This window comes from Halichoerus grypus, chromosome 2 (assembly GCF_964656455.1).
Source record: "Halichoerus grypus chromosome 2, mHalGry1.hap1.1, whole genome shotgun sequence".
Taxonomy (NCBI): domain Eukaryota; kingdom Metazoa; phylum Chordata; class Mammalia; order Carnivora; family Phocidae; genus Halichoerus; species Halichoerus grypus.
In genome coordinates this window covers 201,159,148-201,182,997 of record NC_135713.1, presented here as the reverse complement: position 1 = coordinate 201,182,997, position 23,850 = coordinate 201,159,148, and the positions used below count along the sequence as shown (strand labels likewise).

The 23,850-nt window shown below is 45.5% G+C and overlaps 1 long non-coding RNA gene across 2 annotated transcripts in view; it reads left to right on the top strand.

Moving 5' to 3' along the window:
- Nucleotides 1-23,850, top strand: part of LOC144380884 (uncharacterized) — a 97,621-nt gene that overhangs the window by 56,557 nt on the left and 17,214 nt on the right. The window contains exons 3-5 of one of the 2 annotated variants that reach the window (XR_013445186.1): nt 3,940-4,062; nt 6,852-7,050; nt 7,639-7,751. This is a non-coding gene — a long non-coding RNA (uncharacterized LOC144380884). The remainder of the gene's footprint in view (nt 1-3,939; nt 4,063-6,851; nt 7,051-7,638; nt 7,752-23,850) is intronic. The other variant, XR_013445187.1, reaches the window with a different exon arrangement.

The following is a 23,850-nucleotide window of genomic DNA, read 5'->3' as shown; positions in this document are numbered from 1 at the left end:
CCTGACTCAAGCCCATGCTCCTCTCTCTGTTCAAGTCCCTTTCACTGTCTGACCTCCTGAGCTACTAGAAGAGTGCTTCTCCCGGTCTTGTCCACAGCAGCCTCAGCAACACCTGGGAACTTGCTAGAAAGGCAAATTCATGGGTCCCACCCCAGAACTCCCAGAAACTCTAGGGTGGGGCCCAGCAATCTGTGTTTTAACAAGCCCTCCAGGGGATTCTGATGCATGGTAATGTTTGGAAATCACTGCTCTAGATTCTAGAGTCTAGAACAACGATTCCCAGGCCAGGCGACCGTGTTATAATAATCAGCTGCCTGGTGGCCACCCCAGACCTACTATACGAGAATCCTCAGGAGTGTGGTCCAAGCATCAGATTATTGTTTAGTTCTTTTAAGGGGTTCTAATGATGCACCGTCATGACTGGGAGCCTCTGTACCAGAGTAACACCCTTTGCACTGGACATAAGTCCTATTCCCATGAGCAAAACACTACAGAGGAGGTGGTGGTAGGAACAAAGGTGTGGGCCTTCCAGATCCTGCCCAAGAACATAACCAACTCCTGCACACTGACCACATTGCGCCCCAGGGCCTGACTGCAGCCAGCGAGGCCACCTGTGAATATGTAGAAGCTGGGATTCAGGGACCTGTGTTCAGGGACGGCATCAGGGCACGGTTTCATGAGGAACTGAGATGATTCTTATGACATCTCAATGTGGGGAGAGAAGCCTGTTGGAATCTGTAGCTCCATGGGGGCAAAAGACCGACAGAGAGAGAGAGGGAGGGAGAGAGAGACAAGAGGTCAGCAGTCAGAACTTCAGCCCAATTTCTGCATCTCTTTCCCAAGGCTCCAGTCTGTGGGCCTCCTCCATCAGTGGGGAGTCTGCTTGAGATTATTTCTCCCTCTCCCTCTGCCCCTCCCCTTGCTTGTGCGCATGCTCTCTCTCTCTTTTTAAATTAGGAAAAAAAGGGAGGGATGGGGTTTCACTTTCCAAGATTAGGCTACCAAAAAACTGGGATTTCCATCTTGCTTGCTCTCTCATTCTCTCTGTATTAATCAGGGTTTGCTAGAGAAACAACCAGCATGACAGATGGATAGATGATAGATGAAGAGATTTTAAGGAATTAGTCCGTGCAATTGCAGAGGCTCTGTGAGTTCAAAATCTGATGGAGGAGGCCAATAGGCTGGAGCCTCAGGGAAGAGATGCAGTTCAAATCTAAAGCCCATCTGCTAGCAGAACTTCTTCTTTCTCTGGGCATTTTGGTCTTTGCTCTGTTAAGGCCTTCCCATAATTGGATGAGGCCCACCCGCACCACAGAGTATAATAGGCTTGACTCAAAATCCACCCATTAAAATGTTAATCTCACCCAATAAGCATCTTCACAAAAACATCCAGATTAATGTTTGACCAAATATCTGGGTGCCATGATAGGGCCAGGGTGAGGCATCAAATTAGCCATCACATTTGCCCTCCCTTGTTGTAAGGGAAGCCAATTGCTAGGCTGTGAGCCATGCTCTGGAGAGGCCCACACGACAAGGAACTGAAGGAGGCTTCAGGCTAATGGCCGGTGTGGACCCAAGGCCCTCCATTCAGGAGTTGTGTGATCCTAGCAGAGGGGGTTAGAAGCAGGTCCTAACCCCCACTCCCGGAGTCGAGGCTGGAGATGAATCCACTGTGTGAGTGTCTGGGCACCCGGCTGAACTGAACCCAAATTTCTGACCCACAGAAGCTGTAAGATAATAAGCGTTTGTTGTTTGAAGCTGCTGAGTTTTAGGGTCATTTGTTATACAGCAATAGACAGCTAATACATTTGCTGTGCTGCTTAAGCAGGTTCTGAGATTTTTCCCGAATGTTTCATCTTAAATATGGGTGTGTGTACTGGGTCTCCAGTATAGAGAATGGAATACATTAGAGTAGACTGACTCAGTGATATTGGTAGTGCTCTACCTCCCCATCCCCATCTTTACTGTGGACAGTTTTAATCCAGTTCCCAGAGGGGGAAACTGAGTTTGGAGTGGCCTATCCAGAGTTACAGAACAGAAGCTGTGCCTCCCAGGACTGGAGTTCACATTTAGAGCTCCTCAGCCTCATGGATCGACTCTTCCCATGTCAAAGCACAGCTTTCCTTCAGTCAGGGCCCTTCAGCAAGGGGGACATGATCAAATTCGGTATTGAAGTGGAGACTTACTGCATCTGGGGAAGGAATTCATTCCGCTGAGCGCTCAGCGGTGGGGCCCTCGCGGTAGGCAGTCCATCCATGTTAATAAATGTCTCACCTACCAGACAGCTTCAATAAGGTGAACCGCCAAGGGGAGGTCATGCTTGTCAGTTTAGTTTTACTAAGACATGGAGCACCCGTCTGATGAGGCTCTGGAATTTAGCTGTTGTCCTGAAGGAAAGACAGACTGGCAGCTTCTTCCCAAAGACCTGGCCCCCTCCCTTCCCAGACACGTTCCTGTTCTGTTTCCACTCTTCAAGTCTAGAGACCACATGAGTCACGTTGCCCTGTGTGTATGCCACACATGTGTGTATTATTAGGTCTAATATGTGCAGAGCTTTTCTATTTTTATTTTTTTAAAGACTTTATTTATTTATTTGAGAGACAGCGAGAGAGAGCACGAAAAGGGGGGAGAGGGAGAAGCAGTCTCCCCGCTAAGCCAGGAGGCCAACAGGGGCCAATCCCAGGACCCTGGAATCATGACCTGAGCTGAACGCAGATGCTTAACCAACTGAGCCACCCAGGCACCCCAAGCCTTTCTATTTTAAAAAATGCTTCCCTAACACCTACCTCATTTGTTGTCCCAATAGATAAATTGCAGGGAATACTCCCCCATTTTACAAGTGGGTACAACCGAGTCTCAGAAGTTACCTGCTTCCCTCGGGTTACACTGTCCTTGAGGAGGGCTCCCCTCACCACTTAGGATGCCTGATCACCAGTCCTCCCAGGGACTGTGTTCTCTTGTTGGACACAGTATCCCTTTGTATCATCTTCAAAGAAAATCTTAGGGTTCAGGGGTTCCCTACGGCTTCTCAGTGCTCCAGATTTTCATGAAAGGAAGTAAGTAGCAGAATACCCCCAAGCTTGTTTGCATGTGGGGAAATCGAAAGAAAAGCAGAGCGGGTCAAGGCAGAATTCGACAATCAGAAGGACTGTAAGAGCCCCTCACTTGATAGATGAGGAGACAGAGATGTGTATGGGAAGGTGAGTCACGCAGGTCAAGACTGAACTGTGGTCCTGAGTCCCAGCCATGGGCACAGCACCATGCTTCCGACACAGACAGAGAGGTTTCAATGGCCCTGAAGGATCTGCATCAGTACCTGTGTCTTCCTATTCCCTCCTCCCCACACATATGCACCCCTGAAACTCTCTGCTCAGCTCAGCATCAGCTTTGCACTTGTTCTGGAGCCTGGCCTTGTTGAACTTCCCTTCCCACCCAGCTGCCCCCCCCCCCCCCCGCCCCCGCCACTCTCCTGGATTTCCAGAGTCTTCACCTGCCCCTCAGGTCTCCTCTCCTCCCTCTGGCCCTCCTCCCCTCTGTTCACTTTGTCGGGTTATGAGTAATGGTGCCTCTCCTTGAAAGAGGAAAAAGATTGATGGCAGAGGAAAAGGCCAGTGAAGATCCCCCCTGCTTCTTCAACTCCAGCAGGAAATGTGCCTGTTGTGTGTTGATTTATGAAGTGGCCACATCTTCCCCTTCCAGACAAAGCCTGGCAGAAACTTGCCTGCCCCCAGTCACGTGTCCTTTCTGCAGCCAGGTCCAGGGAAAGATTCTCTAAGTTGGGTGTGCAAATAGGACCACCAGCGGGGAACAGGGGCTACTTTTTTAGATGAAGAGAGATCTAGACAACCATGCATTCTCTGGTCTTCCAGTCCAGCCTGACTTCTGAGAGCGCTTCAGTAGGATTAAGGGGAGATCTGCCCTTTTTGTTTTCAATTACAGGTCAAATCCTGCTCCAAGAAAATGGAATAACTTTGTACCATGAGAACAACTCTCTGGGTTTTTTCCTTATGTGATCACCACCACCTGAAGATAGTATTGTCAAAAAAGATACAGAATCCCCAGGTAAATTTGAATTCCAGATAAACAACCAGTAAATTTTTTTAGTAAAAGTATATCCCAAATATGACATGGGATATACTTATACTAAAAGTGCATTCCTTGTTGTCCTTGTTGCTAAATCTGACAACCCTACCTGAAGAGCCATATGGCTTGTCTCTCTTTGGTCTATGTTCTAAGGATGAGTTTAAAAGCACTTTGGGGCAACAAAAATTCCCTGGATTCGGGCCCTGGGGCATCCTTCTTTGTATTTCCTCCCTTCCTATGTCCCCCACGGCCCGGCTCCTCCTGCCTGTCCAGAGAAGGCCCTTGGACAGCTAGCATGGTCAGGTTGATGGCATTCACTGGAGGAGGTGAAAGGGAGAACAGTGTTTTCAACTGGGAGGATCTTGCCTCTGGGGGGACACTTGGCTTTGCCTGGGGATACTTCTGGTTGTCACAGCTGGGTGGGGGATGCCGCTGACATCTTGTGGGTAAAAGCCAGGGATGCTGCCGAATACCCTGCAATGCACGGACACACACACAAGATCACACACACACAGATGCACACATACCACTGATCTGGCCCCAAATGTAAATAGTGCTGCAGTTGAGAAACTCCAGAGTGAGGGAGAAACGAGTTTTATTTTTATTTTATTTTTTTAAGATTTTATTTATTTATTTGTCAGAGAGAGAGAGCACAAGCAGGGGGGCAGAGGCAGAGGGAGAAGCAGGCTCCCCACTGAGCAGGGAGCTGGATGCGGGACTTGATCCCAGGACCCTGGGATCATGACCTGAGCTGAAGGCAGATGTTTAACCAACTGAGCCAGCCAGGTGTCCTGAGGAACTAGTTTTAAACTAAAGGGCTTGGGGCTCCTGGGTGGCTCAGTCAGTTGAGCAACGGACTCTTGGTTTCGGCTCAGGTCACGATCTCAGGGTTGTGAGATCGAGCCAGGAATCAGGCTTTGCGCTCAGTGGGAGTCTGCTTGAGATTCTCTGCCTCTCCCCCTGCTCTTTCTCTCTCTCTCTCTCTCTCTGAAATAAATAAATAGAATCTTTTAAAAAAATACAATACAATACAATACAATACAATACAATACAATACAATACAATACAATACAATACAGGTCTTGAGTAAGCTCTATGCCCAGTGTGGGGCTTGAACTAACAACTCTGAGATCAGGAGTTGCATGTTCTACTTTAAAAAATAATAATAATAATAAAATAAAGGGCTTGAGGCTTGAATACAAACCTTCAGCCTCAAAATACCCTCAGGCCCCTGGGCCCCATCATCAAGGATTGGAGAGGTAAACTGGGACCAGCGACCCCACCCCCTCCTCCACTCAGACCCCCGAGGCTACAAGACCCTGCTTCTGATTTCCCCTTCAAGGCTACCCTGGGTTAACTTTAACCATCTTCCACGCCGAGAACAATGTTAGGGGCTGGGCAGACTACATAAGGTGGGCTGAGCCCTTTTCTCCAGCTTCCTGCCCTACCTGGCCACTAGGCCTCTTGGACATGAGCCATTTAAGGCTCTGCTCTGATTCCTGCAACCCTTTTCCAATAAGCCATTGAAGGTTCTTTCTTCCTGCATGGAGGCTGAAGGTGAGATGTCCCCTTGCTTGCTCCCCATGGGAAATTGGAAAGTCTTGAGGCAACAAATATCAGGCCTGCCCTGCTAAACCCTCCCCCCGCCCCCACTCCCCAGCACCAGAGTCCCCAGGCAGGACACTCCCAGAGTCAGGATTTATCCTGGTCTGGAAGTTACCCCAGCAAAGAAGAACTCTTACCTTCAGCAAATGAAATCAATTCTCAATAGCTTCTAGTTCAGGGAGGTTTCCAAGGTCAGCTTTCCTGCATGCCTGTTCACCCTCGTTTTATTCTTATGTGGCCCTCAACAGAGATGACCCAGAGCTGAGCCCTCACACCCAGCAGCTGCTAGCCTGCCGAGGATGGAAATATGAAAACTCCCCCATCTGCTTCTCTAAGAGTCCCCCATGTGGGGTGGGCAAGCGAAATCTAGTCCTTCCCTAGAATGCAAAAAAAACCCCAAAACCAAAAAACAAGCAAACAAACACTAAAATAAGAACAGAACAAAGGCAGAGACAAAAATAAGGAACCCCCAAAGCAGGGAGCTTTGCTTTTTTACGTAAAATCCTGTGATATATAACCTTGAACTTGTTTTTGGAACTCGTGGAATTAAAAAATGGTCTCATCTTACGAATTAAATTTCCCACAGCCTCCTACTGCTTCACCGATCACTGGAGAAACAAAATACTGCATTTTATGTGACTTGTGACTTTCCCCTCTACCAAGCGCATGCACTAGTGGTGGCCTGTTGGATTTTAGCAGTGAAACTCAGAGCAGCACCCCCCCGCCCCGTCCTGACCCTTTCTCCGTCTACCCTTCACTTTACCCCCCGCACCCCCCCACTCCGCCCTCGCCGAAAGATTTATAGAGCAGAGTGGCTTGAGAACAAATGAGCAGACATTAGGCTGATGTGTTCTGCATACTAATGACAAGATACGGCTTCTGTACCTAGGGGCAAAGCCAGGTCAGGCCAGTTTAACCATAAACTTTATTTATGGGCTTATAACCTTGCAGCTGCAGGAGCTCTGCCCAATCTTGGGGCCGAGATCCATCTCTCTCTATAGATTCATACATACCTCCTCAAACAAATCTGGGGGATGGGGGAGATCCAAGGAGTTTAAGCCAAAGGGAAACGTTGTGAGTCAGACAAGAACATCGTAGGAGTAAGAACAGTAGCAACAACTGTGGTACTAATACTTCTCATAAAATAATGATTCCTCCCTCAGACCTTCTGGACGAAAAATCTGCTCTATTACGTCTGAGTGTTCCACAAGTTAATGTTTAGAGCGACTCATCTTGGATCGTGAATCGCGGGACGAATCACCTGCTTTGAAATGGCTCGAGACCCTTCCTTCCTTCCTGCAGAGAATCTTCTGAGTTTGACTGCCTTTTGCGCATCAGCAGGCTGGTGCCTCCATCCAGAAGGTGTGAAGCTCTGAGCCCAGTGACGGCTCACCTTCCCTCCTTGGGTCCTCACCAGACCCTTCCTGCATTCCGATTCTGTGTTCCGACCACGTTGGCCCAAGTTATGTGTTACAACCTAGTTAGTGCAGCAGAAGAAAGTGCCCGGGGTCATCGCTTTGGTGCCCACTGAAATGGATCGGTCTTGCTTGGTGTTGGTGCCTGGACTCAGCTCTGGGATAGAGAAGGTGTAGAGAGTCTCTGCCACTCATTAAGGTTGGATGGGTCACCTGCTATGTGCGAGGCACTGTCCTTGGTGTCAGGGATACCACAGTGCACAAGATACAATGAGCCTCTCCCTGCGCTGAGCCCAGCGATGTAGGGGAGCCCACTCCCACCACTGAGAACATATTTCAGAGCATTTGCTGGCCCTTTTCTGGTTTATGACCTGTTATTTGTATAGCATGTCTGTCCTATGGGTTCCAAGACGAGCGGCATCAGCTAGGTGGTTGGATGGCAGCCTCAGGATCCTGGGGGCTTGGGTCATAATCACTACCCATCCTCAGAGCGGTTAATCCATTTTATCTTCCTGCACTTCAACCTGCCTTTCAGAAAGTATCCAAGACATCCTGAGTAAAGAGCAGGAAGAGTTAGTGAACACTTGTGGCCTTCAAGAGAAGCTCAGGAACCCCACGGTCACCCTTCGGCACTGCTGCTTTTCTCAGGTACTGGGAATTCGCCTGTCAGTTCTGCTTCCTCTGAGGTGAGAAGTTGGATGAGGCCGTTCCTTGAGATTTGCTCATAGCAAAATATTCCCCTCTGGGGAAGGACCCTGGTCAACCTGTCATGAGATGCCCAAAATGGTTCTGTCAATACAAGCTCTGGTTCCATATGGCTCGGGTGTTTAGTTGCTGCTTAGTGTTGAAGGAAGGTAGCGAAAGATTTTTCCAATGGTTCTTTTAGGGAGTCTACTCCAATTTCCATCTCCCCCTTCCTTGTTTATCCCTGGAAGTGGTAGGGGATTCAGTATGGAAGACACCAGAGGGCCATAGGGGTGTGGGAGGATGAGAACAGGGGAGCTGATTTGTGTGTACCTTGGGGATGGGTGAGGCAGTGGGTTGGGGCCATAGAGCTTTGGAATTGGGCCAGATTCACTTGCCTCATACTAAGAGATCCATGGGAGAAGCCCTGGCCATTACACTGGGAAGATGTCTGCTGAGCCTCCATGCTCCAAAAGCGAGAGGTAGACTAGATCAGCTCTGGTTCTTGGATTGGGAGCTATCTCATTTTGCTGGTCACAGGAGTAGAAATTGCCAAGCACTTCTAGGAGAGGCCATTCAGTTTTGAAGTTCCAGGAGAGGAGGAGACTCTCATCATTGCATGCTCAGTGAGGAAGGGACTGTGGATTTCATGTGGACAGAGAGAAAAGATTAGCATATCAAAGCTCTGGGGACCTGAGGGTAGTGGAGGGAACTGGAGGCTAGTGGACAGGCCTTGGCTTACCAGCTGTGACCTTGGACAAATCATCTCACTTACCTGAAGCTCAGTGTACAAAGATTTGAGATGGGTACTTTAATAATTCCTGCGCTAGGTACCTTGCAAGGCAGGAAAAGTATTTGTAAGGTCTATGTAAACTATAAAGTACTATAAAAATGTTAGTTTTTTGTTGTTGTTGTTTAGATGACTACTTGGACAGTGGCAATCAGATACTGCTGAGGATTTGTTGTATAAATGAATGCACAAACAATTGGAGAGTTTGAGGTCCCCACAGTTTAGTCATACTGAGTCAATGCCTATATATATATATATTTTATATATATATAAATCTATGTGGTTATGATCACTTGTTAAATGACTTCATTGACTCTCCTGGTGGACATACATGTACATGCGTGCTAGACTCCCAAGGAGAACATGAGGCTCCTTTGGGAAGGAAGTAGGTCTCTCCCTTTGCTGATGTTCCTCCAGTGCCTGCTATGGAGGGCTGTGCTCTCAGCTGGAAGTGACTTCCTTGGCTGACCAATCAATTGATTAACAAACTAGGAGTAGGGATGGACTTTCATGGACATAGAAATATGTCTTCTAGTCTCTTAATGTCTATGACATGCCTGTGAGATCCCTGGAGTTGGCATCTATAGATACTGACTGGAGGATGGCAGGGAGTGCTGCAGCATATTGTGCTATTTGCTGGCACTCGCACTGAATATGGCTGAAAGGTAACATGTGGATCAAGATTCCTTTACACCTCTCCCCCCCACACACACAGTTAGTTTTGTCTCTGCTACTTCAAAATGAAGAGATCTTGAAGGAGTCACTTTGCTCTCTGATTCTTAGTTTGCTCATCTTCAAAATTGGATCACTAAGAGCTACTTTGCAACTATTGCGTGGTTTGGAAATAGTATGTGTAAAGACCCTAGCATGATGCCTGGAGCATGGTAATGCTCAATAGACATTCTTCTCCCTGTTGCTTTGGTACTGATCCAGACTCAATTCAAGACTGCATTTGCTAAGTGTAGAAACCAGTGTTCAGGTTATCTGTTTGCTTCCCTGAGAGACAAAGGACCATCCTTTTTATATATCCACTGCTAGCTACATGGCTCATGTATCTGTTCCATTTATCCCATTTCATAGCTCCTGAGGATGTTACTTCTGCACTTCAACAGACCCCAGAGGATTCTTTTGTCATACATTGTTCATTCCTCATTTCATTCATCCATCAAACATTTATTAAGAACCTTCTGTGTTTCACATGCTATGATGGGCATTAAGATACTGCTAGGCCAACAGTACTGAGTTCAGAACATAAACAAACCTATAAATAATCTACTTCTAAACTCAACCCACAAAACCTTGATAATAAGGAAGGTTCCTACTGATCCTCTGTTCGCTGCCTGAAAGGGAGAATTTTAACTCATTGCTGAGGTTCAGGATGCCCTTATTCCTTTTTAGATCATGTCTTCTTTCCCAAAGCCAACAAAGAGAAAGAGATCATTGAAAGCAGGGTTGAAAGAAAGATGCTCAGCAATTTAAACTCTGCATCAGGGATCAGAAAACTTTTTCTGTAATGGGCCAGGTAGTAAGTTTAGGCTTTGTCAGTTGTAGTTTCTGTTGCAGCTACTCAAGTCTGACAGTATAGCATGAAAGCAACCACAGATAACACATAAATGAATAAACATGGCTACAGACCAATGAAATGTTATTTATAAAAACAGGCAGGAAAACAAAAAACACCAATGGGGAAAAAATCAAAGATTTAAATAAATAGAGAGCTATACCACGTTCATGGATTAGAAGACTCAATATTGTTAAATGTCAGTTCTTCTAACTCAATCTATAGATTCACCACTATTCCAATCAAAATCTCAGCAAGCTATTTTGTAGATATTAATAAACTGATTCTAAAGTTTATATGAAAGGGCAAAGGACCTCAGTTAGGCAACACTATACTGAAGAAGAAGGGCATAGTTGGAGGATTCACACGATCAGATTTCAAGGGTTACTAAAGGGCTAGTCAGGGGAGCCTGGGTGGCTCAGTTGGTTAATAGCACCTGCCTTTGGCCCAGGTCATGATCCCGGAGTCCCAGGATTGAGCCCCTCATCAGGCTCCCTGCTCAGAGGGGAGTCTTCTTCTCCCTCTTCTTCTGTCCCTCCCCTGCTCCTGCTCACTCTCTCTCTCTCTAAAATAAATAAATAAATCTTCAAAAAACAAAAAACAAGACAAAAAAACCTCAACAATAAGAAAACATACCAATTAATGAGTAAACGATATGAACAGAACTTCACCAAAGAAGGCATGTAGATGGCAACTCAGCACATGAAAAGATACTCAGTATGTCATTAAAGAATTAAAAATTAAAACAATGACCTTTTTCTTCATATCTATTAAAATAACTAAAATCCAAAAACGGACAATCCCAACTTTTGGCAAGGGTGCAGATCAGCAGGGACTCTCATATGTTCCTGGTGGGATTGCAAAATGATACAGCCTCTTTGGAGGACAATTTGGCAGTTTCTGATAAAACTGAGCACAGTCTTACCCTACAATTCAGCTATCACGCTCCAGGTATTACCCAACTGGTTTGAAAACGTATGTCCACACAGAAATCGGCCTGTGCATAGCAGTTTTATTCATAATTGTCCCAAACTAGAAACAACCAAGATATCCTTCATAGGTAAAGGGATAAATAAACCATGGCATATTCATACAATGGAATATTATTCAGCAATAAAAAGAATTGAACCATCAAGCCATCAAAAGACATGGATAGATCAAATGCATATTGTTAAGTGAAAGAAGACAGTCTGAAAAAGTATAAGATTACAATTATATGACTTTTGGGAAAGGCAAAACTATAGAGATGGTAAACAGATGAGTGCTTCCCAGCAGTTCAGAGGGGATGGATAGTTGAAGAGGTGGAACACAGGGAATTTTTTAGGGCAGAGAGATTGTTCTGGATGATACTGTAATGATGAGTACAAGACATTAAACATTTATCAAAACCCATAGAACTTTACAGTGCAGAAAGTAGACTTTATACAAATTTTTAAAAATCACTTAAGCATTTGGGGGAATCCTGAGGTGGAATGTAGAATGCGACAAAAGAATCTTCAGTATATTACAAATGTAAGCAAATAATGAATGAAGTTGGGGAACAAAGTACTGACCTAATTAACTTTGGAAATGAGTGGAGTTTGTAAGACTACAGGCAGATGAGTTAAGAACTCTGAAGCTGGGCGCCTGGGTGGCTCAGTTGATTAAGCGTCTGCCTTCGGCTCAGGTCATGATCCCAGGGTCCTGGGATCAAGTCCTGCATCGTGCTCCCTGCTCAGAGGGGAGTCTGCTTCTCCCTCTCCCTCTGCCCCTCTCCCCTGCTCGTGTGCTCTTTCTCTCAAATAAATAAATAAATAAAATCTTTATTAAGAAAAAAAAGAACTCTGAAGCCATTATGCATGAATGCCAGAATTGGACAATTAAGTTGATGGATGGAGGATGGTGGGATCTGGTTTCTTATTGTTAGAGTGGGAGATTATAAATAAATAAGGAGAGGACGCGAGAAGTATCCATGTGGTAATGCATTAGAAACATCCCTGTGAACTCATATTTAGCTTAACATAGATACAGATGATTACATATAGAAATATTTATAGATACATGCACAGGTTAGTGTCCATCCATATGTCTCCTTGTTCCGTCAGCTGAGAGAACCTAAAAGTCATGACACCTCAGGAGCAATGAGCACACCCAATGCCCTTGATCTTCTCCAGTAAAAAGAGCCAGGGATCTTTGCAGAAATGGCTAATTCTACAGGGATGAGAAACATACAAAATTACCCTGGAACATCGTATAGCACCAGAATGTAAGACAATGTTCAAAAAATAAAGCAACAACAACAAAAACAGAGCAAACACCACACAAGGGGATGGGAGTATGTTAAAAGGATATAGGAACCCCCGGAAAGCTGGTTGAGCAAGAAAATCAAGTAATATGATATATATCCCAAAGTATCAAATAAATACTCATGAGTTCATAATGACATTACTAAGCAATTGAATGAATAAATGGAGAACAGGCAAATCTCCTGGGCAGAATTCCAAACAACTTATGTAGCCAGTGCATCTTAGGTGTGGGCTGTGCAAGGTGACTTTCTTCCAAAGAGTACAGTACAGACAGGGAGGGTGAGAAAGAGTAAATTCTCAGTGGACAAACCTGACAAACCTTCCCTGCATCAGGTGTTCCAGATGAACAGCAACAGTGATGAATCTTATGGATTGCATGTGCCCTGGAAACGAGCTGATGAGAACGGCACCTCACATCTGTGCACTTCCTCTCCAAAACACATTATCCCAGTCTAATCATGAAAAAAAAAATCAGACAGATCCCAACTGAGGGACATCCAACAAAATGCTGGATCAGTGTTCCTTAAAACTGTCAAGGTCAATGAGGCGCCTGGGTGGCTCAGTTGGTTAAGCGTCCAGCTCCTGATCTCAGCTCAGGTCTTGATCTCAGGTCGTGAGTTGGAGCCCTGCATTGAGCTCCACCCTGGGCATGGAGCCTACTTTAAAACAAACAAACAAACAAACAAACAAACAAAACTGTCACAGTCACCAAAAACAGGGAAAGTTAATCCGAGAAATTATCATAGCCTAGAGGAGTTTAAGGAGACATGATGACTACATAAAATGTGAGATCCTAGACAGGATCCTGGACCAGGAAAAAGGACATTAGGGGAAACTGATTTGAAGTATGGCCTTAAGTTGATAATAATTTATCAATGCTTGTTCATTAATTATGATAAATGTACACACTACTGCAAGATATTAATAATAGGGGAATAACTGGGTGTAAGATATACAAGGAGTTTCTGAGCTATGTTCTCAATAGTTTTGAAAGTCGAAAATTATTCCCAAAATAAAAGTTTCCTTAAAAAAAAGAAATACAGGGAGCGGGCTGGGTGCTGTTCCTACAAGTTGTAATTTGCTGACTCCTGCCCTAGAAAAATGTCTTCAAACCTGGCGACTCATTAGAATCCCTAGAGGAACTTTTTAAGAACTTTATTTTTTAAAAAAATATGTAATTTAGATATTTCAGAAATTAAGATAGTATACAAAGTCTCTATCTGACCCTTGTTCCTAAATATTTGTCACCCTCTGCTCCTTGTAGGCACCATTTTCATTATTTTCTTGTGTATTCTTCCCATCTTTCTTTATGCAGATGCAAACAATATGAAAGCATATTCTTGATTTTTTTCCCTTCCTATAGGAAGGCTACGCTGCCTGTTGCTTTTTTTTTTTCTTTATATATATCCCCAAGATCTTTCAGTATCAGTGCAGAGAGATCTTTCTCATCCTTTTTTAACGGAATGCATAGTATTCTAGGTTGAGATTGTACCAGACTTTATTTAACGCACCTCTTCTAGAAAAACATTTGGCTTGTCTCCAATCTTAGCTGTGACAAATTATGCATGTGTGAATAATCTTGCATGGATGGAGGTATAAGCTTGTAGAGGGATATCTTGGATGTCTACATCCCACTTCAAACCAATTAAATCAGAAATTCTGGGGACAGGTCCTGGCCATCTTCATTTTTACAAAGTCCTTGGGTAATCCTAATGTGTACCCGAGAATGAGCAGCCTTGTGGCTGATCAAACACATCCTGAAAAGTAAGAGGGCGGTAGGGATACTTTCAGCGGATTTTCCAAGCGGGACAATGGTTCTCAAGCCTGGCTACACATCAGAGTCACTGAAGAGCCATGTAAAAATACCTACGTACAAGGCTCACCCCAGAAAAAAAAAAAAAAGTGAATCATAACCAATGGGGGTAGAGCCCCAGCACAGCTTTGTAAACCTTCCTCTGTGATTCTAATGCACGGTCAGAGCCAAACCCCACCAAGCTGGGGGAAATGCACCTGGTGATGAGAAAGGAATTGTTTACACAGACCTCAACCCGTGCTTCTTTGCTGAGCTCTTCTGCTCACCTTCTGTCTTTCCGTTCCCCTCCCTGGCCCCGTCTCGGAAAGTAATTTGGAGGTAGATCTAGAATAGAGGATACATGGCGTGTCATGGTGAGTGCCCCCGGTGCAAGGGTGGGCTGGTGGGCCTGTTCAGCCCACAGGTGGCAGGAACATGAAGGGGACGCCTGCTGCCGGAGAGCCCGCATCACTGCCCATCCGTGAGTTTCCAGATTAATATTTGCCAGCCCTTGATGAACTTCTGTTTCCTTCCGGCAGCCTCTCTTTCCCATCAGCAGAACTATGTGGTGAGGGATGAGGACATTGGTGCATACATAGAAACTTCTCTTATCCTCATCTTGACTCGATTTCAATGAGTTGGCTTGAAGTCCAAGACATGACATGCTTTGGTGCATTGCTTCCTCATTGTGTCATGGGGAAGGACGTATTTTCGAAAGAGAAACAAAGAAATATCCCTTGATAATTGATTCTGGTTGAGTGCTTACTCATAGAACCCTTGCCCCAAATGCATGCCATTTTATCATCCTCATTTCATAGCGGGAAGCTGAGTCCCGGGGAGGTTAAGAAATTTGTTCAAAGTAATACAGCCCTGCAGTTTCAAAGCAAGTGGATCTCAAAACCAGGGGTACATAGCTCCCAAACTCAAGCTGTATGTTATGCCATCTTCTTCCGATAGGAGCTGAGAATTTTCTCCTCATTTCTGTGAGCTACCTTAAGCATACAGTATATTCTTGACAGTTGCCATCTTTGATGGAACCCAGAACATTGTTGGCCTCCACCTTGGGAAGAAATAAAAGGAGTCTTTTACATTATCTGCTGTTATTCCCAGATGAACTTTCTACACGAGGCAACAAGTACTGCCTTCCATCTCCAACAAAATCATAGTGATTTTTCATGGCATTGCACCGGAATGTTCTTTGTAAAGTTCCTCCTAAAACACCGCAAATGCCACCTGCTACAACACAGTTAGAGTTACCTTAACAGTTGCCAGCTGCATAGACGTGTTACCCTCATTCCCTCATTTAATCCTCATTCCACCCCATTCAATAAGCAAACTGGGCTCCAAGACCTTAAATAACTTGTCCGACATCACATTGATAGGAAGTGGTGTATGGCCAGGTTCAAATTCATGTCTCGCTTGACACCCATGCCAATGCCCAGCCCAGCCCAGCCCAGCGTGTTCTCTAGGGAAATGTTCTTTTCAACCCCGGTGCATCTTTCCACCTTCCTCTTACTACCCCTAAAGACACTCAGACGTTTTGAGTCTCTATTGTCTCCTCCTCCTCAAGCCAGAGAGCATTAGGACATGGCAGATGGATTGATGGGTGGCGAAGCCCTGTCTTCCCCAACCAGAGCCAGAAGAATTCCAGACAGTAGAATCCAGACAAGGAGCTGGAGTGAGAACCCAAGGGTTAATACTGCTAGAGTGGGAAAGTGATCTGCTTTGTTGTACAACACAGCTTCCCAGCCCCTACAGAAGGGGCTATTAGCATGCAAATGTACTTTGCCTCTTGCTCTTTAATGTTTTACTTCTCTTAATTGCTGAAACCGGTTGTAATTTCTGAGCACTGCTGGCTTCAGGGAAGTAGTCTCCTCTAAAGGGACCTATCATTGCACCTAGAAAGATTTTTGAATTCTAATTTTATTAACCATTTGGGTGAGGCATTTTCTCTTTTTACTAAAAGGAAAAAAAAAAAAGTCCAGGTTGAAGTTGGAAACCTTCTCGTTTTGCCTTAGTTTGGTTTAGTGCTCAGCTTCCACCGAATTCCTTGGTTTCGGGTTTGACATTCCGGATAAGAGACTGGAAATCACATCTGATATTTGAGGAAGATAAGAGGGAGGTTATTAAAGATTTCAGGTATCAGATCCCTGGTAATGAATTTGCAATAAGGAATTTTTCTGAAGGCTACCTGGATTGGAGCATAAACTGTTCTCTCATTCAGAGGTACTCTAGATGAGAACATTATTTCTGTGGTGCTCTCTGATGCCCACACTACTTCCCATGATGCAGAAAGGACTGGAGAGCCTCTGTCATGGTAAGACAAGTGTTAGCCCGAGCAAGACATTCTTGGCCAGTTTAAGGAATAATTGCCTGTCCCTCCCCCTCCACACATCCATCCCAACTGAATTTTTTGGAGAGACTCTGAAACCAGGCGTGGGCTCCAGAAAGCAACTCACTCTTGTTGACCCTCCACAGGCACCATTGTTGGTCAAGCCATTTTGCGTCCCAGAAGTGCGTTACTAAGCAGCTCTTGGAGACCATTAGCCTGACCTGGCACTTCTTTCTAGTTGAAAAGCAGTCTTATGGAGCCTGAAACCTGGCAGAGGCCATCACTCCGTGCAGATCCAGGACCACTGTATGCAGAGGTGGGTACTGGAGAGAAGATGGGAGCAGCACAGTGGCATCCTATGTGGGGAAGGAAGCAGCGCGCACTCTGCCCCCTCGGGGCAAAAGGTCGATACAAAAATTCTACCTCTGCTGAATGTGTGTGGCCACACGTACGTCTTCTTGTTGTGTACTATATAGAAAAGATCACTAGGGTCTTTTATTGCCAGTTCTTCATTTGCCACTTTGTTATTTAGCTTGCAATTGGATTCTGAGTTTCCGGAAATCCCAAGTGCAATGAGAAATGATGGAGAGCCACGATCTCGTGCCTGGTTGAACGAAAGGGCAATATACCCATGACCGTAAAGCTAGGGCCAGCCCACAGGGCGTTCATTTTCTTATCTTCCCACCCACACTTCTCTGCATCCCTATGAAGCCCTTCCTTGCTGGTGTGTGAATGAATGCACAGAGAAGAAAACCACAACGGAAAATAGATCGCGAGCTTACCCGTTGATTTATTTGTGGGCACATTTTCAGGGCTGGGGGATGGTAACGTCTGAATGGGCTGAAGTTAAAGCAAAAAAGAGGCTGCGGCAGAGCTGAGTTCTGGACGGAGCTCTGGAAGAAACCGAAAAGAAGACAAGAGGAGTGTGCTCCCAGGGCAAGGAGGCTGGAACACCACAAGGGAGTGAAGTGACATTAGCCCACTGTATCAACACCCGCCTTTTTATATGTCTTTTTAGTGGTGGTTGGGAGTGGGGTGATGGTGGGAGGAGAAAGGCTGCCCCCTTTCTTGGCACCTCCTTTGTACCAGGCACTTTGCATTCACTGAGGCTGCTGAGGAATCCCTGGTGCTAAGTTTTATCTCCATTTTGCATTCCAAAGACACAGGTTCAGAGAGTCACCCAGATGCTCCAGGCTACAAGACCACCGAGAAAGTGGCAGAACCAGGGCTCACATCAGTTCTCCTGATTCCCAAAACTTTCCTGTCCACACCACGCCCCAGACATGCCTGGAATCTTCCATGAACCCTGGCAGAGCCTCAGAGTAGAAGTGCTGGTGGGGAGGGCTCCCTAGAAGGTGGACTTAGTCCCAAGTGGCCTTGCTCTGTCCCCAGCCACCCACCAGCGCTTCCCCTCCCCAACAATTTCACCTTGTTTCCTTTGGAGAAAACATGACTTTTCCCATTGATGGAATTCCGGGGCCAACAATACACCCGTTGCAAGCACACCCCACCCTTTTCCCCAGACCAAGCTTTACGGCTGGCTGTTCCCTCCTATCCCCCCACCCCACCTGCCTTGACCTTCCTTTGCAGGGGAACTTTCTGCATGACAATGTCTGGTCCCTGCTGCCCAGAGCTGCCCTTTTGCTATTAGCACCTAATGAAAATGTAACCGTATTTAACCCCCCACAGTCCCAGATTAGCAGGAGAGAGCCCAAGTGGGTTTAATTCCTTTGTATGATAAGCATCCCGCTCTCCATTTGGACGGTCCAGCCCCTTCTCCCTGGAGAGGACCCAGAGCTGTGTAGGGCTAGCTCGGACCTCTCAGCTGTCCGGGCACAATGGGGAAAGTATCTTTTGTGGCATTAACGGCTTTGGGGAGGGGAGAGGGGAGGGTACGGGCTGGTGGGGAGGGGTGCAGTTGAAGAGGAGGAGAACAATGTGTGAGAAGCTGAGGCTGTGGGTTTCCCACACGGACCAATATGTCCCCCCCACCCCCCTCTGGGAGAGACAGATCTGCAGCGACCAGCCCACAGCTGATCCCGCCTTGATTGGCTTTTTTTCCCATTGTGCTCTCAAGGGACGAAAATCCTTTTGTGGCGTGAAAGGAGAGGCGTTCCTGCCGTCCCCTCCCTCGAACTGATTGGCTATGTCACAAGATGGCCAAATCCACCCGGATTAATGTGCGGGCGACCCGGCCCAGAGTGAGGATGTCTGAGTCCGCCCCTTCGGGCCAGTGTGTCTGCTGCCCTGGGAGCAGGGGAGGGGGACCCCGAGGGGCAGGCCACCACCTTCTTCATATTTATTATTCTCCCCACCCCGCCAACCCTGCGGGGATGTTTATTCATGGGCCACATCTGCTGGCTGGCAGGCAACATGTCTCTTGTTAGAATGCCTGGAGTCCCCAAGGAACCAGGAAAGTGGGGGACATTCCTTAGGACCTGCCTCTTTACTTGGCTCACATCATTCTTTGGCTTTTGAACCCACCTGTAATCTTAGCCCTATGCACCGCCCAGCTCCCAGCCTTTACCTGCCCTGGACTTCTCACCTGGAGATTCTGGGTTCTCTTAGCTGCCTCCTATTCCCCGGGCCAGACTGGAAGGAGACCACCTGCTCTCTGTGCCCTTTTGCCCCTCTGTTGCTTCTACCTGAATCACATTTCTCCCTGTGGTTTCTTGTATAAATCAATCCCAGGCCTTTAAAACCAGCTCAGATTTTGTCTCTCTGACTCTCCTAATCTATCATCTATCTATCATCTATCTATCTATCTATCTATCTATCATCTATCTATCTATCTATCTATCATCTATCATCTATCTATCTATCTATCTATCTATCTATCTATCTATCTATTATCTATCTATCATCTATCATCTATCTATCTATCTATATCTATTTTTTTTTAACCTCTTCTATTGTGTGTACCCTTCTTCACCAAGTAATCATGATTCCTCTCAGAACCTATAGGGTCCCAAAGGACAGGCTTTGTCTCCAGTTTACCTTTGTCACCTCACCTGCCCCCACCCAGTGCTGATTCATAATGTGTGTACTTGGGAGGCGTCACTCTGCACCTGCGGGGAGAATGAAATGAGCAAATGCAGCTGGACCCCAGGTCTTGGACCTCTCTTTCAGACCTGCCATGGGCACTGGAACTGGTCTAGAAAGCATGCAATTGCCTTTTTTCCCCATTTGTAACGTGACACAAGTTTGCTTCAACATAGCTTTCCAATTGTCTGTCCTGTACGTGGTTTTAGCAGTAGTAGGCATTGGTGCTCGACATTTCCAAAGATGAGAGGAAAAGGGAAGATGGAGGAAATAGGAAGACCTCAACACAAAGAGGATGGAGAGACCCAGGCCCAGATTTGAGGGGACAGGACACTCAGTTGAGCCACTCCCGGCTCGGTCTGTCTGTAGGACCAGGCTAATAAGTACTTCTGTGTCGCCCGCTGGGAATGTCTTTGCTATTTCCTATGATGATCAATATTGGTTTTGGGAAATGGGACGCCCTCCAACATACTCAGGAATATGGGCAAAGAGGGAAAATAGAAAAAAATGAGAGAAATTGTAGCCTTCTTATGGACAAGCCCAGTCAAATCATTACAGGTTTTAAGTGAAGAAGTCATAGCAGACCAGGTTGTGTTGGAGTTACACAATTTTAGCAGCCCTATCCAGGATTCAGATGAGACAGTGGCTGGCTCTAGATGTGAGTGAGGAGTAGTCAGTGAGATCCTGGCAAGGGCTTGGGTGTGGCTTCTAAGTGGGGTGGCTGACTTTAGGATGGTAAGTAGGACATCTTTCAGGTACACAGTTAAGGGACTAGAAGAAACCAGAGAAGCAGACTGTGATTGGCCCAGGGATGCTTCTACTGCTAAGCACTGCATTTACACATTAGCATGAACTGATTTGACCAAATTGCCTTTCTTCTGAATCTTAGTTGACATCACCTATCCTAGGTAATGGGAACTGGATTACCAGGAATAGGTGTGAGAAGGGTGGGAAAAAAGGCTTAAGAAAGCCCTAAGATCCTCTAAAAAAGGATCCCAGGAGGGAGAATAATGCAGAAAGGGAGGGGTATGGCTTTGGAGCAAACTCCATCCTCTCGGAAAAGAAAATTTGCCTGAGAGCATTCCTATCCGGGTAATATGACTTTTCCTCCTCTCTGTCCCCAGAACCCTGCCTACAATAGTTATTGCTGCAAATTCCTCCCTTAAAGGTTAAATAAGGGGACCTAAGAACCGAAAGCACCAATTCAAAAGGAAAGAACAAAACAAAAAAGCTACGTGAGTTCTTAGTTCCAATTAAGCTGGACAAAATACTATTTGGAATACAATCCATTCGCAAATTGGGATCAGTGCATTAGACTGGGCCCGGGAGCTGCAGTCAGTCAGGGGGCCACAGAGGAAGCACCTCCGCCTCTGTGTATCTGGTCCTCGTCCTCTGATGGATGCAGAATCCCGGGGCTTACATGTACCACACATCCCACTGTGTCTGCCGAGGGGGACTTGCAGCAGTGACCCGGGGGTGTCAAATAAAATGCGAGTCCCCAGCCAAGACCTGCCTCTTCGGCATTTGGAAGGGGAAGGGCCCTGGGAATCTGCATTTTAACAAGTACCCAGGTGATCCTTAGGCACACAGGAGTTTGAGAACAATTGGGTTGAGTAGAAGAGCTCAGTCCAAACCCCCCACTGCTCCTCAGAGCTCACTACTGTACCCACCGTCCTCCTGAGAAGATGCTGAGCTGTAGGGAAGCTGACGCGTGAGCTCGGAGTTAAGCAGCCATAGGGGGATGAACACTTAAAATGGAAAAAAAAAAAAATCCCATTTTCAATTCAGTCAATTAACTCTAATAGCCTACTTATTTTTTTAAAGAGGACTGGTTTTTAATAGAAAAACGTTAATGTTCGAACATGGAGATTCATCTTCCAAGGCAAAGAAGGTTGAAAGGTAGCTTTGTAAAAGTGATGGGATAATGGAAATTTTGGGAAACGTTTCTTTTTAAAGATAAAATGTTCATCTCTGGAATGAAAGTCCCTGGTTGCCATCAAAGAGTGCCTCTCTCTAAGTAGGCTTATGCAAACTTCCATGCTTCTGTTATCTGCTTACCTGCATCAGTCTACAAGTAATGCATTTATTCACAGCTTTCTAAGAACTCAAGCATTAGGACGCAGTTTTATCTGAGAGGGAATTTTGCAAAAATCGGGCATTACTCTGGATGTTTATGTCTCTGTTTCAAACTGAGTTGAATTGGCCTTAGAATGGTTGGGGAGGAGATAGTCCAGGGGGTATGTTAGGAAAAAGTCTCAGACGGGTTTTGGTTTATCAAAAGGAAGCATTGAGGGGCGCCTGGGTGGCTCAGTTGGTTGGGCGACTGCCTTCGGCTCAGGTCATGATCCTGGAGTCCCGGGATCGAGTCCCGCATCGGGCTCCCTGCTCAGCGGGGAGTCTGCTTCTCCCTCTGACCCTCCTCCCTCTCATGCTCTCTGTCTCTCGTTCTCTCTCTCTCTCAGATAAATAAATAAAATCTTTAAAAAAAAAAAAAAAAAAGGAAGCATTGAAATTGGTATTATTTCTCTCAATTTAATTAGATAGCAATTTTATACTTAAAATTTTTTTTTTTTAAATAAGAAGAAACAGGGCGCCTGGGTGTCTCAGTCAGTTAAGCATCCAACCGACTCTTGATTTCAGCTCAGGTCTTATCTTGGGGTCTTGAGTTCAAGCCCCATGTATTTGAAAAATAAATAAATAAAATAAAATAAGAAGAAACATCTTTAGTTCTGTTCCTAGTTTTAAGAAAATCTGCATACCTTTTGTAAAAGTCCAGTTAGAGCTGAGTTAGTGATGTCATAATGAGTTATCTTCTCAGTAAGGCGCGTGGATCGGGGACAACCTTCTAGGACAGAATTTATAACCCACAGTCAAAAACCACAGTTTTCAAAAGCAAGCATTTTAATGAAGCAGTTTCCCATAACATTCTTTGTCTCAATGGTTCAGAACGATTGTATGGACTATAAATACCATAAACCTCAAAGTCGCTGTGTAAAATCTATATATTTTCCTAGGTATTATTTTGTGTTTACCGCAGTTAAACACACAGTTCTTTGCTTTTTTATTGAAGTATCAAAATATACCTATTGAAAAGTGTTCAAATTACAAAGGTGAGCAGCTTGATGAATTTCATGAACTGAACACACCTTTGTAGCCAGCACTTGGATTAAGAAACAGAACTTTAGAAACCCCTTCATGCTTCCTTCCAGTGACTCCTCCCTGCCTTCCCATGGAGGGAAGCCCCTATCTTGACTTTTAACAGTATCAATTTGTATTGCTTATTTTCCAAACTTATATAAATGAAATCACACAATACATGTGGTTTTGTGTCAGGCTTCTTGTCATCCAGTCTGATTGTTGCATAAAGTCAGAGACTGTTTATTCTCGTTGTGGTAAAATATTCCATTGTGTGACAATACCACAATTTATTTTTCCGTTCTGCTGTGGATGGACATTTGGATAGGTTCCAGTTTAGGCGATTATAACTGAAACAAGCTTAGTGTTTAAAGAGTCAAAAGCAGGTCGACAAAGCTTGCAAGATGAGTCCATTTTTTTAATTGATAAAGTCCTATCTAATTTTTGAAATATGATGCTTTAAAAAAAAAAAAAAAGCACTCCCAAGTGGCAAATGTGTCATTGTTTTACATGTTGCACCATGGGAAACACACAGAAATTGTCCCTCATCTCCAGAGGCTATAAATCTAAAATAGGCAAAATGGTAGCATGAAAAAAGACGTAGACGATACGGAAGTACTGAGCGAGCACGGGATGATGACATAAAGGTAACTTATTGAAATGCTCACAATTTGCACGTGTAAATTTTTATTTAGAACTAGTAACATACTTTGTACTACCAGTGACTCTAGAGGATTTTATTTGCCCTTGACCTGGTTTGCTCTGGGAGCCCGGTACTGCTGGGCTTCACGAGAACCTTGGGCCGGGCTCTCCCTCCTGTTCCCACCTCTCACGAGCCAGTGAGTGCTCTCTCATTTCTGCTTTGCTGATAGATCTGCTTCACAAGCCCCTCTGCGAAGTTGCTTTGCTGTGTGTACTTGTAATTTCTGCTTTGCCATAACATTGTGCCCATGACCGTCGTTGGCCCCGTGCTGACCCAGCCTAGACTCCATTTTCTCCCTTCTTTACTCAACTCCACCCGCTAACTGGAACCACTTCTTGCTCTCTGTGTCCTACAGAGAGCTCCTCCAAGCCCCCAAGGGTGCAATCTCCTTGGTCTAACTCCTCCTGTGTTCACTTGGTGAAG